The following is a 14,722-nucleotide window of genomic DNA, read 5'->3' as shown; positions in this document are numbered from 1 at the left end:
AAATTCCTAGCACCAACACTGCTGTCAACTGAGGAGAAAAAAATGCTTTATTTAAGTAAATATATTATTCATAACGCAAGTTCAAGTATCATTGGTAAACTTTCACCCAGTCCTGGCCTTGGCGTGCTGCCCGCCTTGGCACGCATATACAGGACTGTCTCAGAAAATTTGAATATTGTGATAAAGTCCTTTATTTTCTGTAATGCAACTAAAAACATGAACATGTCATACATTCTGGATTCATTACACATCAACTGAAATATTGCAAGCCTTTTATTATTTTAATATTGCTGATTATGGCATACAGCTTAAAAAAACTCAAAAATCATATTTTAAAAAATTAGAATATTTCCTCAGACCAAGTAAAAAAAAAAGATTTATAACAGCAAAACAAAATCAATCATTTGAAAATATCAATTAATGCACTCAGTACTTGGTTGGGAATCCTTTTGCATGGATTACTGCATCAATACGGCGTGGCATGGAGGCAATCGGCCAGTGGCATTGCTGAGGTGTTATGGATGCCCAGGATGCTTCAATAGCGGCCTTTAGCTCATTTGCATTTTTGGGCCTGGTGTCTTTCTGTTTCTTCTTCACAATAACCCACAAATTCTCTATGAGGTTCAGGTCAGGGGAGTTGGCAGGCTAATGGAGGACATTAATGCCATGGTCAGTACACCAGTTACTGCTGGTTTTGGCACTGTGGACAGGTGCCAGATCATGCTGGAAAATTAAATCATGATCTCCATAGAGCTTTTCAACAGATACAGCTTCAATAGCCGTATTCCCATGGTCAAGCCACTCCTGAACTCTAGACAACGGAAGTTCCCTCAGTCAGCAATGGTTTGGGGAGCCATGTCAGCTGCTTGTTTTGGTCCACTGTGTTTCATCAAGTCCAGAGTCAATGCAGCTGTGTACATGCTTCCATCTGTTGTAAAGCACTATGGAGATGATTAATTAATTTTCCAGCATGATCTGGCACCTGCTCACAGTGCCAAAACCAGCAGTAACTGGTGTACTGACCATGGCATTACTGTCTTCCATTGGCCTGTCAACTCTCCTGACCTAATCCCCATAGAGAATTTGTGGGGTATTGTGAAGAAGAAGCTGAAAGACACCAGACCCAATAATGCAAATGAGCTGAAGGCCGCTATTGAAGCATCCTGGGCATCCATAACACCTCAGGAATGCCACAGGCCGATTGCCTCTATGCCACGCCGCATTGATGCAGTAATCCGTGCAAAACGATTCCCAACCAAGTACTGAGTGCATTAATTGACATTTTCAAATGTTTGATTTTGTTTTGCTGTTATAAATCTTTTTTTTACTTGGTCTGAGGAAATATTTTAATTTTTTGAGATAGGATTTTTGAGTTTTCTTAAGCTGTATGCCATAATCAGCAATATTAAAATAATAAAAGGCTTGCAATATTTCAGTTGATGTGTAATGAATCCAGAATGCATGACATTTTCATGTTTTTAGTTGAATTACAAAAAATAAAGGACTTTATCACAATATTCAAATTTTCTGAGACAGTCCTGTATTTGTCCTCTTTTTGGGATTTCAGAATATTGTCAGCCTAGTTTAAAACACAAGCCCTCTCTGATAAGCGCATGTACTGCACTTCTATTGACATTGTAAAAGTAGAATCTAACTTTAATTTCACTTTCACATAAAATATGTAGCGTCCCCGAGTCTTCCCTCCCGTTCAGCAAGCTGACAGTCAGTGCGTGCTGATAAGACCGGAAGGGAGATAGTGGACGAGAAAACGAGCTGACCCATTCAAGCAAAGAATCCCTTCCGCGTAGATGCAATGCAGATTTTCAACACTTGATCTTGATCCTTTTCCCAGAAATGAGGATGTGATTTTTGCAGAGGAAACGCCAGTCACAAAAGGGACCATTTGATGCCTTAACCAGACACGTTCGGAGACATATTGGTTCCCCCGCAGTGCATTTTCAAGCACTTTCCCTCTGCTTATTGTTGCTTGGGAACAAGAAGACAGGTTTTGCTTACACTCTACTCTCACCTCAGCGTCACAACCTCTGTTCCCTCTCCAAAAACCGGAAAAGTTAATTGGAGACTGTAAACTGTCCGTAGTGTGGTTGACTGGTGATCAGTCCAGGGCGCACCATCTCACCCCTCACCTCACTAAAAGCTAGGATAGGCTCCAGCTCTGCCATGATCAAGATAACTGGTAGGAAATGAATGAATGAAATTTAAATAAGTTTGTTTAGTGACATTTCGACTTGAACTTGTTTTTTTTCCCCCCCACTTGCCAGAGTTTCAAGGCCCAATGGTGGCATGGAATGCTGCACAGCGTCTTAATAACTTGAGCAACACGACCAACGCGGAACATCCTGTCGGTAAATATGCTCTCTAGAGCAGTGGTTCTCAACCTTTTTTCAGTGATGTACCCCCTGTGAACATTTTTTTAATTCAAGTACCTCCTAATCAGAGCAAAGCATTTTTGGTTGAAAAAAAGAGATAAAGAAGTAAAATACAGCACTATGTCATCAGTTTCTGATTTATTAAATTGTGTAACAGTGCAAAATATTGCTCATTTGTAGTGGTCTTTCTTGAACTATTTGGAAAAAAAGATATTAAAAATATCTAAAAACTTGTTGAAAAATAAATAAGTGATTCAATTATAAATAAAGATTTCTACACGTAGAAGTAATCATCAACTTAAAGTGCCCTCTTTGGGGATTGTAATAGAGATCCATTTGGATTCATAACTTAACTCTAAATATTTCTTCACAAAAAAAGAAATCTTTAACATCAATATTTATGGAACATGTCCACAAAAAAATCTAGCTGTCAACTCTGAATATTGCATTGTTGCATTTTTTTCACGGTTTATGAACTTACATTCATATTTTGTGGAAGTATTATTCAATAAATATATTAATAAAGGATTTTTGAATTGTTGCTATTTTTAGACTTAAAAAAAAAATCTCACGTATCCCTTGGCATACCTTCAAGTACCCCCAGGGGTACGCGTACCCCGAATTGAGAACCACTGCTCTAGAGCAGTAATTCTCAAACTGCGGTACGATTACCACTATTGGTACGCCAAAGAATCGTTTCATTCAATATTGTAAAGTTCCTACGTTCAAATTAGTGTTGTCCTGATACCAATATTTTGGTACCGATACCAGAATTTATTTCAATACTTTTCTAAATGAAGGGGACCACAAATATGGCATTATTGGCTTTATTTCATGAAACAAATCTTGGGGTACATTTAACATATGTTTCTTATTGCAAGAAACCTACTCAGTGGCCTAGTGGTTAGAGTGTCCGCCCTGAGATCGATAGGTTGTGAGTTCAAACCCCGGCCGAAACATACCAAAGACTATAAAAAAAATGGGACCCATTGCCTCCCTGCTTGGCACTCAGCCTCAAGGGTTGGAATTAGGGGTTAAATCACCATAAATGATTCGCGGGCGCGGAAACGCTGCTGCCCACTGCTCCCCTCACTTCCCAGGGGGTGATCAAGGGTGATGGGTCAAATGCAGAGGACAAATTTCACCACACCTAGTGTGGGTGTGACTATCGTTGGGACTTTAACTAACTTTAAGTTTGTCCTTAAATAAAATAGTGAACATACAAGACAACTTATCTTTTAGTAGTAAGTAAGCAAACAAAGGCTCCTAATTTAGTCTGCTGACATATGCAGTAACATATTGTGTCATTTATCATTCTATTATCTTGTCAACATTATTAAGGACAAGCGGTAGAAAATTAATTATTCATCTACTTATTCATTTACTGTTGATATCGGCTTACTTTCTCTTTTAACATGTTCTATCTACACTTCTGTTAAAATGTAATAATCACTTATTCTTCTGTTGTTTGATACTTTACATTAGTTTTGGATGACACCATAAAATTGGGTATCAATCCGAGACCATGTCGTTACAGGATCATACATTGGTCATATTCAAAGTCCTCATGTGTCCACTGACATATTTCCTGAGTTTATAAACATAATATACATTAAAAAAAAACGAAAGAAGATGCTGTGGCTCCAAAAAATATCGATGTAATCATATTATCAACTAGATACGCTCCTGTACTTGGTATCATTACAGTGGATTTCAGGTGTAGATCCAACCATGGTGTTTGTTTGCAATGTGACGCCGGTCATCTACGGTGTGTAGTGAAGCATGTTTAGCAGGGATGATACTTGTAAGAAACTTACTTTATTTGTCGCCATGGAGGCGAGGATTAGTGATCCAGAAGTAGCTACAACACTGCATACTGGTGCTGGACTGTAGCCGCGAGTTAGCTAGCCATGTCTTAAATCACCTCTTCATGAGGGAGTTTCTTTACCTTTATTTTTAGTTTCTAAGCCAAAATGCTTCTGGTTCCCGTCGCTGGTCGGCCTGGCTGCGTGGGGCCCGTGGTCCCTGGTTCCCCTGGGCGTCACACCTGCTGTTTGGGTTGGGCTCTCTGGGCGGCTGGGGCCGTACTCTGGCTCCCACGCACACTGGGAGTCAAATATATTGTACATACAAATACACATGTACTCACACACACACACACACACACACACTGTTATTCATACATGCAAACATACATACATTGGTACCTACGCTCCCACATACATACACAAATACAGTACATACCTACATACTCCAAGTTAGTTCCTCTCCACGCACATTCACGGTACAAACATACACATACTGTACATATACATTCACTGTACAAACATACATATACATATACTGTACATAAACATTTACTGTACAAACACACATGTACACATACTGTACACATACATTTACTGTACAAACATTCATATACACATTCTCTTCACATACAAGTACATATACATACATACACTCATGCACATAATCACGTTTCATCAAACATATATTAACGTTGTTGCCCTAGGGTAAACTGGGTAACACATGGCACACTGACAAAGCTTAACCCATTGTTACTATAACAATCTACAAGGTTAATATAAGTTGCCTCTCCCTTCCCCTCCATCTTTCGGTATTCCTTTTTTTTTTAATCTCTAGTTATCATTACATATATGTATTGTTGCATTTGAACAAATGTATTGTTGATAATAGAGGTCAATTATTGGTATTGTTCATGATCAATAGCGCTTTTTCTATTGGTATTAGTATTGTATTTTATTGCTATTTGCAGTGTAAAAATGCTAATTGTCATTTCTGTATTATTATGTATTTCGCTAACTGCGTCTTTGCTATCACTTGTACGATCATTTGTACATATCGTATGTGCTGGTGTTGTTCTATTGTTGTTGTTGTTGTTGTTATTGTTGTGTTTGCTGTTGTTTTTGTCTCTGTCTAATCCCCCGCTTATCCCCACAATTTCCCCCTCTGTCTTACTTGTTTTCTCTTTCTATCCTCTCCTGCTTCAGCCCGGCAGCACCAAATGATAATATAAATACATTTAATAAAGTCAAATTCAAATAAGGCAACAAGAGAAGTATCCTACACTTCTCTTTTGTAAAGTAAATCCAAACAGCCAATATGGGCATCTACATCAACTAAATGATTTGCCTGAGAAGCTGGACAGGACAAAAAAAATAGATAAATAAAACTGCGTTTGTTCCCCCTTTTCTGTCTACAGTCTGTGTCTGTTTGTAAGTACTCCGTGATTGTGCACTGCCAAACATGCTTGTCTGCTCCTAAACCAGCAATGTGATGACGTGATGAAGGGGGGCTGGAGGGGGGCGGAGAACAGCTACTTTTCAGAGGTGGTATAGGACAGAATATGATTAATTGGTATCGCGGTACTAATACCGGTATACTGTACAACCCCAGTTCAAACAGTGTTACTGTTCAAACTCAGTGTAATGTTATTATATACTTGCCAAATAACACCTCTGCCTTGTTTTTATTGAATACTGTATTTTAATGTTGGACTGTAGCCAAGTTTTTTCTAAGGTGCTACTAGGTGTAAGTGTGGCACAGCAAGGTTTCCCACAGAGAATAGAATATAATCTAATACTTACCCCAAAATGTTGTTTTTCGGAGCATATTTTGTGAACTTACTAAATACTTGGGCTGAATCCCAATTGTCCCACTACCCCTTCCACCCATAGCGTCTAAATGACTGACATGACACTAAAAAGTTCTCGTTAGGTATCTTTTGTTCCTGAAAATGTATCTGGCAGTCAATTAGATTTAGAGTAATCAGTATATAATTTATTGTACCTGGAACGCCCCCTTTTCCCATCACCTGACTCCATATATCGCCCCCTCTTGGTGTGACGTCATTCCCCACATACAGTGTGGACAAAGCCATAGCCTATCTCAGCTACAATCGGGCGGAAGGCGGTGTACACCCTGGACAAGTCGCCACCTCATCACAGGGCCAACACAGATTGACAGATAACATTCACACTCACATTCACACACTAGGGCCAATTTAGTGTTGCCAATCAACCTATCCCCAGGTGCATGTCTTTGGAAGTGGGAGGAAGCTGGAGTACCCGGAGGGAACCCACGCAGTCACGGGGAGAACATGCAAACTCCACACAGAAAGATCTCGAGACCGGGAGTGAACTCAGGACTACTCAGGACCTTTGTATCGTGAGACAGACGGACTAACCCCTCTTGGGCAAAAAAGTATTTAGTCAGCCACTGATTGTGCAAGTTCTCCCACTTAAAATAAAGACAGAGGTCTGTAATTTTCATCATAGGTACACTTAAACTGTGAGAGACAGAATGTGAAAAACATTGTCGGAATTTTAAAGAATTTATTTGTAAATTATGGTGGAAAATAAGTATTAGGTCCATCCATCCATCCATTTTCTACCGCTTATTCCCTTTCGGGGTCACGGGGGGCGCTGGCGCCTATCTCAGGTCAATAACAAAAATTCAACCCAATACTTAGTAATACAACCTTTGTTGGCAATAACAGAGGTCAAACGATTACTATCGGTTTTTACCAGGTTTGCACACACAGTAGCTGGTATTTTGGCCGATTCCTCTATGCTGATCTTCTCGAGAGCAGTGATGTTTTGGGGCTGTCGCCGAGCAACACAGACTTTCAACTCCCTCCACAGATTTTCTATGGGGTTGAGGTCTGGAGACTGGCTAGGCCACTCCAGGACTTTCAAATGCTTCTTACGGAGCCACTCCTTCGAATCCCAGGCGGTGTGTTTGGGATCATTGTCATGCTGGAAGACCCAGCCACGTTTCATCTTCAAAGCTCTCACTGATGGAAGGAGGTTTTGGCTCAAAATCTCACGATACTGGCAAACTTCGGACGGGCCTGGACATGCACTGGCTTAAGCAGGGTGACACGTCTGTCACTGCAGGATTTAATTCCCTGTCGGCGTAGTGTGTTTCTGATGGTAACCTTTGTTACTTTGGTCCCAGCTCTCTGCGGGTCATTCACCAGGTCACCCCTTGTGGTTCTGGGATTTTTGTCTCACCGTTCTCATGATCATTTTGACCCCACAGGATAAGATCTTGCGTGGAGCCCCAGATCGAGAGAGATTATCAGTGGTCTTGTATGTCTCCCATTTTCTGATAATTGCTCCCACAGTTCATTTGTTCACACCAAGCTGTTTGCCTATTGTAGATACACTCTTCCCAGTCTGGTGCAGGTCTACAACTCTTTTCCTGGTGTCCTTTGACAGCTCTTTGGTCTTGGCAATAGTGGAGTTTGGAGTCTGACTGTTTGAGGCTGTGGACAGGTGTCTTTTATACAGATAACAAGTTCAATCAATCAATCAATCAATCAATGTTTACTTATATAGCCCTAAATCACTAGTGTCTCAAAGGGCTGCACAAACCACTACGACATCCTCGGTAGGCCCACATAAGGGCAAGGAAAACTCACACCCAGTGGGACGTCGGTGACAATGATGACTATGAGAACCTTGGAGAAGAGGAAAGCAATGGATGTCGAGCGGGTCTAACATGATACTGTGAAAGTTCAATCTATAATGGATCCAACACAGTCGCGAGAGTCCAGTCCAAAGCGGATCCAACACAGCAGCGAGAGTCCCGTTCACAGCGTAGCCAGCAGGAAACCATCCCAACCGGAGGCGGATCAGCAGCGCAGAGATGTCCCCAGCCGATACACAGGCGAGCAGTACATGGCCACCGGATCGGACCGGACCCCCTCCACAAGGGAGAGTGGGACATAGAAGAAAAAGAAAAGAAACGGCAGATCAACTGGTCTAAAAAGGGAGTCTATTTAAAGGCTAGAGTATACAAATGAGTTTTAAGGTGAGACTTAAATACTTCTACTGAGGTGGCATCTCGAACTGTTACCGGGAAGGCATTCCAGAGTACTGGAGCCCGAACGGAAAACGCTCTATAGCCCGCAGACTTTTTTTGGGCTTTGGGAATCACTAATAAGCCGGAGTCCTTTGAACGCAGATTTCTTGCCGGGACATATGGTACAATACAATCGGCAAGACAGGATGGAGCTAGACCGTGTAGTATTTTATACGTAAGTAGCAAAACCTTAAAGTCACATCTTAAGTGCACAGGAAGCCAGTGCAGGTGAGCCAGTACAGGCGTAATGTGATCAAACTTTCTAGTTCTTGAAAAAAGTCTAGCAGCCGCATTTTATACCAACTGTAATCTTCCAATGCTAGACATGGGGAGACCCGAAAATAATACGTTACAGTAGTCGAGGCGAGACGTAACAAACGCATGGATAATGATCTCAGCGTCTCCAGTGGACAGAATGGAGTTAACTTTAGCGATACTACGGAGATGAAAGAAGGCCGTAATAGTAACGCTTTTAATGTGTGCCTCAAAGGAGAGAGCTGGGTCAAAGACGACACCCAGATTCTTTACCGTGTCGCCCTGTCCAATTGTCTGGTTGTCAAATGCTAGAGTTGTACAATTAAATAGAGTTCGGTGTCTAGCAGGACCGATAATAAGTTCAAACGGGTTCCATTAATACAGGTAACGAATGGAGGACAGAAGAGCTTCTTAAAGAAGAAGTTACAGGTCTGTGAGAGCCAGAGATCGTCCTTGTTTGAAGTGACCAAATACTTATTTTCCACCATAATTTACAAATAAATTCTTTAAAATTCCTACAATGTGAATTCCTGGATTTTTTTTCCCACATTCTGTCTCTCACAGTTGAAGTGTACCTATGATGAAAATTACAGACCTCTGTCATCATTTTAAGTGGGAGAACTTGCACAATCGGTGGCTGACTAAATACTTTTTTGCCCCACTGTATATATATGGCGTGCCTGCTACTTTCATGTTGTAACGGGACACAATGGCAGTACCTCCACTCTCCAGAAGCCATCTGTATGTGTGCCAGGCCAGCAGATGGATTACCTTGTCAATGTGTCCTATTCACAGGTGGGAGCGAAGAGGAGCTCTTTGACAGGAGGACAAGATCCACGGCCACAGTCTGAAGCTAACACGATTCCAACACACTCCCCATCTGTATGATAATGAGACCTCGCGCAAGGGGGCGGGGGAAAAGATCCATTTTTCAGTCTTTTATCCATTGGTCAATACATCATATAAATATATAAGCTTGTCCATCTGGGAAATATGTTGGTGCTACCAATATAATGTTTTTTGTTGTTTTTAATGTGAATGTTAAAAGGATTGCAGAGAAAAAAAATATTAAATTGTGTCAGCTGACAAATAATGAACCACGGACCAAACATGCATTTTGGTGGGTTTATTCACCAGAATTCTTAAACAACTACATTTGCCACAAAAAGTGTTGTTCAACTGTCAATTCATAACCAATTTTATATACACTTTATTGAGATCTAATCTGCTTGTAAAGCGCTCTAAAAAAAAAAAAAAATTCAAAAACCTCAATCAAAGTTTTATATACACGTTGCAAGTATATATGTTTTGTCGTAACAGGCACATTCATAATACACATGTAATAATTAAGTATTTTACTAATTTTAAGCATACAGTGACGCAGTGATTTCACATTATTTATATACATATAAATATATATACTTTGTGTATATATATATATATATATATAATATGGATATATATACTGTGTATATATGTATATATATATATATATACTGTGTATATATACATATGTATATACTGTGTATATATGTATATATATATACTGTGTATATATATGTATGTAAATGTGTGTATATATACTGTGTGTGTGTATATATATATATATATATATATATATATATATATATATACACACACATGTAAATATGTATGTATGTATATACATGTATATACAGTATATGTATATATAACTATATATACATATATATGTGTGTGTACATGTAATAATTTAATGAATAATTAACAAATATTACAATTGAATGTTAATAGTAGGTGAAAGTTCAACTCCTACCTTATTTACTTCCACGATGGCATCTTTAAAGCTTTGTAATCAATCAGAAATATCAAGCGACTAAAAGTAAATTGTTAATTAAGTGTGGAGAGAAAGTTTTGCATTTTTCCCATCATGCCTTGCCCATCCTTCCATTTATTTTTCTACCGCTTGTCCCTTTTGGGGTTCTGGGGGGGTGCTTGCACCCGAATGCAGCTGTGATCATGCCTTGCAATGGATTTAAATGGGTGTGATTTACAGTGTGTATGTATATATATATATATATATATATATATATATATATATATATATATATATATATATATATATTAGTTTTCTGGTAGTATCAATAGTTTATTATTGTAGCCTTACAGGAAGAAGATATTTCTCCATCACTCTAATAACATTCACTGAAATATATAACTTTTTGGGGGTTATTTTTGGAGGAATGATCAAAACTGCAATTGTTTGGCTTCGGTGGAGGTCTGCTTGTTTTAATAGTTGTGTGGCGTGTTGGTCAAAGTGACTTGGAACACTTGTATTACTTGTGACGCCTTTTGACCCCAATCGAGGGAATCCCTCATCATTTTACCAAAGCACGCTGTACATATTTTACATCCACATTTCCATCCAGCGTGTGTGAAGTATCCCTGTCCTTCCCTCCAGCAGCCAGGTCACGACCTTAATGGATCAGCATCCAGCTCTGGGAAGGCGCAGCGGGGTGAAGAAGTGGTCCGGTCTAAGATAAGAAGCCAAAGGGAATGCTGACAACCTGTTTCTGCTTTAAAGTTGACCCGCCTCTTGAGGTTCCTGCCCCGCTTTCTGCAAGCCCAGTGAGTTGTGGTTTGGCTTTAATACATATTTACGAGCACCTCAGGTTTTACGTGAAGCCATGGACGGTCGGGTTCAGGGCAAGTCTGTGTGTGTGGAAGGAGACGGTCTTATCTGGGATGCTCAGTAAATACGTTTTGCTTTGCAAGCAAATTCGTTATGTGCAGCAAGTAGCGTGATGGAGCCAATCACAGCAGCTTTTACTGGCGGGCGATTTACTGTATAAGGGACTCCTTCAAAGCTGCCTCTGCTTCTTTGCAATGATAGCTTGAGAGAGTATGTTCAGATTTAATAGACACTGTCAATATGTATTCATTCAACTATATGTTTATGACCGGGGTTGTCATTGGCAACTGTCATGCATCCTAAAAATAGCACAAAAAACAGCATTTACAGGAGTTTCAGTTTCAGTTTATTTCAAACATGCATACGATCCAATGTAATGCATCACTTATTTCCAGTTGTTTCATTACAGCACGTCCGAGAAGGAGTAGGAAGAAGCTGAGCTTATTTAATCATGTCCTTTTTCATACCATACCAATTTAGACCCTATTTCTTTATTCTCTGTTATTGGCGCCGTTCTCTCAAGTATCAAAAGCTATGATTTTTAGGTACACACGAACTGTAGATGTTGCCCTCTAGTGGGTTCTTCGGACCACCACACACTGCCAGGAGAGCCCGGAATTCAGGGTATAACACTGTTTTATTTTCATATGTATCAATAGGCTTCTGCACAATGTCTTTTGCTCCTGCGTCCACTCATCAGCGCCTGAAAACACCGTGTCTCGTCCGACTGCTGCTAATAAAGGCGACATGTGATTAGATAACAAAGCCCACCTGGGCCATCCACTCACCTGTCGCTGTCTTTGAGGCTGGTCCTTGCACACCTCGTTCTGCGGCAGGCCACGCCCACCTCCACACCAACATAATTAGTTGAAATGCAGGTGTAGAAATGCCTACATAGAAGTTAACATACTTTTAAGATGGCGTCAAGAATAACGAACAAAATTAGTTTCGATGTTAGCATAAAACGTTAGCATGCTAACATAGAAGAAATCATCATACTTCTAAGATAGTGCCAAGTATCAAAATCTATGATTTTTAAGATTTAAAAAAACAAAAGCAGCTAAAATGATATCATAAAATGTTAGCATGCTAACATAGGATGAATTAGGATACTCCGAAGACGGCGCCAAGTATCAAAAGCTATTATTTTTAGGTACAAACTAACACAATTAGTTGAAATGCTTGTGTAAGAATGCTACCATAGGAGAATTAAACATACTTTTAAGATGGCGTCAAGTATAACGAACAAAATTAGTTAAATTGCTAGCTAATAAGGTTAGCATGCTAACATTGAAGAAGATATCATACTTCTAAGATAGTGACAAGTATCACAATCCATTATTTTTTTATTTAAGCACACAAAAATGAGCTAAAATGCTATCATAAAATGTTAGCATGCTAACCTAGGATGAATTAGCATACTTCGAAGACGGCGCCAAATATCAAAAGCTTTGCTTTTTAGGTACAAACAAACATAATTAGTTGAAATGCTAGTGTAAAAATGCTAACATTGGAGAATTTAACATACTTTTAAAATGACGTCAAGTATAACGAACAAAATTAGTTAAAATGCTAGCACATAAAGTTAGCATGCTAGCATTGAAGAAGTTATCATACTTCTAAGATAGTGCCAAGTATCACAATCCATGATTTTTTTTATTTAAGCACACAAAAATGAGCTAAAATGCTATCATAAAATGTGAGCATGCTAACCTAGGATAAATTAGCATACTTCGAAGACGGCGCCAAATATCAAAGGCTTTGCTTTTTAGGTACAAACGAACATAATTAGTTGAAATGCTAGTGTAAAATGCTACCATAGGAGAATTTAACATACTTTTAAGATGGTGTCAAGTATAACGAACAAAATTAGTTAAAACGCTAGCACAAAGGGTTAGCATGCTAACATTGAATAAATGATCATACTTCTAAGATAGTGCCAAGTATCACAATCTATGATTTCTTTTAGATTTAAGCACACAAAAATGAGCTAAAATGCTACCATAAATTGCTAGCATGCTAAAAAAGGAGCTTTAAAGGCCTACTGAAACCCACTACTACCAACCACACAATCTGATAGTTTATATATCAATGATGAAATATTAACATTGCAACACATGCCAATACGGCCAATTCAGTTTACTAAATTGCAATTTTAAATTTCCCGGGAGGTATCCTGTTGAAAACGTCGCGGAATTATGACGCTTATGTCGATGCGTGTTTGTGACGTTATTGGTTGAGCGGACATTTTAGCCTAGCACCACTCACGGCTAAAAGTCGTTTCTTTTCCTCGCATAATTATACAGTATTTTGGACATCTGTGTTGCTGAATCTTTTGCAATTTGTTCAATTAATAATGGAGACTATAAAGAAGAATGCTGTTGGTGGAAAGCGGTGGATTGCAGCTGTCTTTAGCAACTGTGTTTCATTGTTTGTTGTGAAGCTTTAACACAGAGTGGTCAAGCGAACATGTTTCTCTACCACATGTCAACCAATTGGGATATTGTCACCTACGTCCCACTGGGTGTGAGTTTTCCTTGCCCTTACGTGGGCCTACCGAGGATGTCGTAGTGGTTTGTGTTGTGGTTTGTACAGCCCTTTGAGACACTAGTAATTTAGGGCTATATAAGTAATCATTGATTGATTGATATTAAGTCGGCTCTCACCGGAGACTTCAGCAGATTATGCGACCTCCTCCTGCAGCTGTCAAAAAGGTAGCTGTGATCTTGGCTCCTCCATTGGCTTCTCTCAGAGACACTGGCGTTCACCGCAGCCCTCCGACTTTCAGGTATGACTTTATAATCTCACTAAAACACTAGTAACAAAATAAGCAGATAAGGGATTTTCCAGAATTATCCTAGTAAATGTGTCTAATAACATCTGAATCGCTCCCACTGCCGCCGCCTGGAGCCGTCGCCTTTTCTTTTTTTTTCTAGTCCTTCACTCTAACTTCCCTCATTCACAAATCTTTCATCCTCGCTCAAATTAATGGGGAAATTGTCGCTTTCTCGGTTAGAATTGCTCCTGCTGCTGGTGGCTATGATTATAAACAATGTGAGGATGTGAGGAGCCCTACAACCCGTGACGTCACGCGCACAACGTCTGCTACTTCCGGTAAAGGCAGGGCTTTTTTATTAGCAACCAAAAGTTGCAAACTTTATCGTCAATGTTCTCTACTAAATCCTTTCAGCAAAATAATGGCAATATCGCGAAATGATCAAGTATGACAAATAGAATGGACCTGCTATCCCCGTTTAAATAAGACAATCTCATTTCAGTAGCCCTTTAACATACTTCGAAGACGGAGCCAAATATCAAAAGCTTTGCTTTTTAGGTACAAACGAACATAATTAGTGGAAAATGCTAGTGTAAAACGTTAAAGAAATCATCGTACTTCTAATATAGTGCAAAGTATCAAAGTGTATGATTTTTCGTTATAAACATAAGAAATGTGTTAAAATGCTAATAATAACAAAGGAAGGCCATTTCACTAGGAGTACAGGCTGGACCAGGCTTC

The 14,722-nt window shown here is 39.5% G+C and overlaps 1 long non-coding RNA gene across 1 annotated transcript; it reads left to right on the top strand.

Annotated features, from left to right (window-relative positions):
* Positions 1-1,660: 1,660 nt before the first annotated feature.
* Positions 1,661-9,909, top strand: LOC133542261 (uncharacterized). The gene is made up of 3 exons (XR_009804106.1): positions 1,661-2,197; positions 2,283-2,366; positions 9,330-9,909. It is a non-coding gene; the product is annotated as an uncharacterized LOC133542261 (long non-coding RNA).
* The last annotated feature ends 4,813 nt before the right edge of the window (positions 9,910-14,722 follow it).

This window comes from Nerophis ophidion, linkage group LG24 (genome assembly GCF_033978795.1).
Source record: "Nerophis ophidion isolate RoL-2023_Sa linkage group LG24, RoL_Noph_v1.0, whole genome shotgun sequence".
NCBI classification, from domain to species: Eukaryota; Metazoa; Chordata; class Actinopteri; order Syngnathiformes; family Syngnathidae; genus Nerophis; species Nerophis ophidion.
Note: the sequence above shows the minus strand (reverse complement) of the source record. Positions and strands in the feature narration are given on the sequence as shown.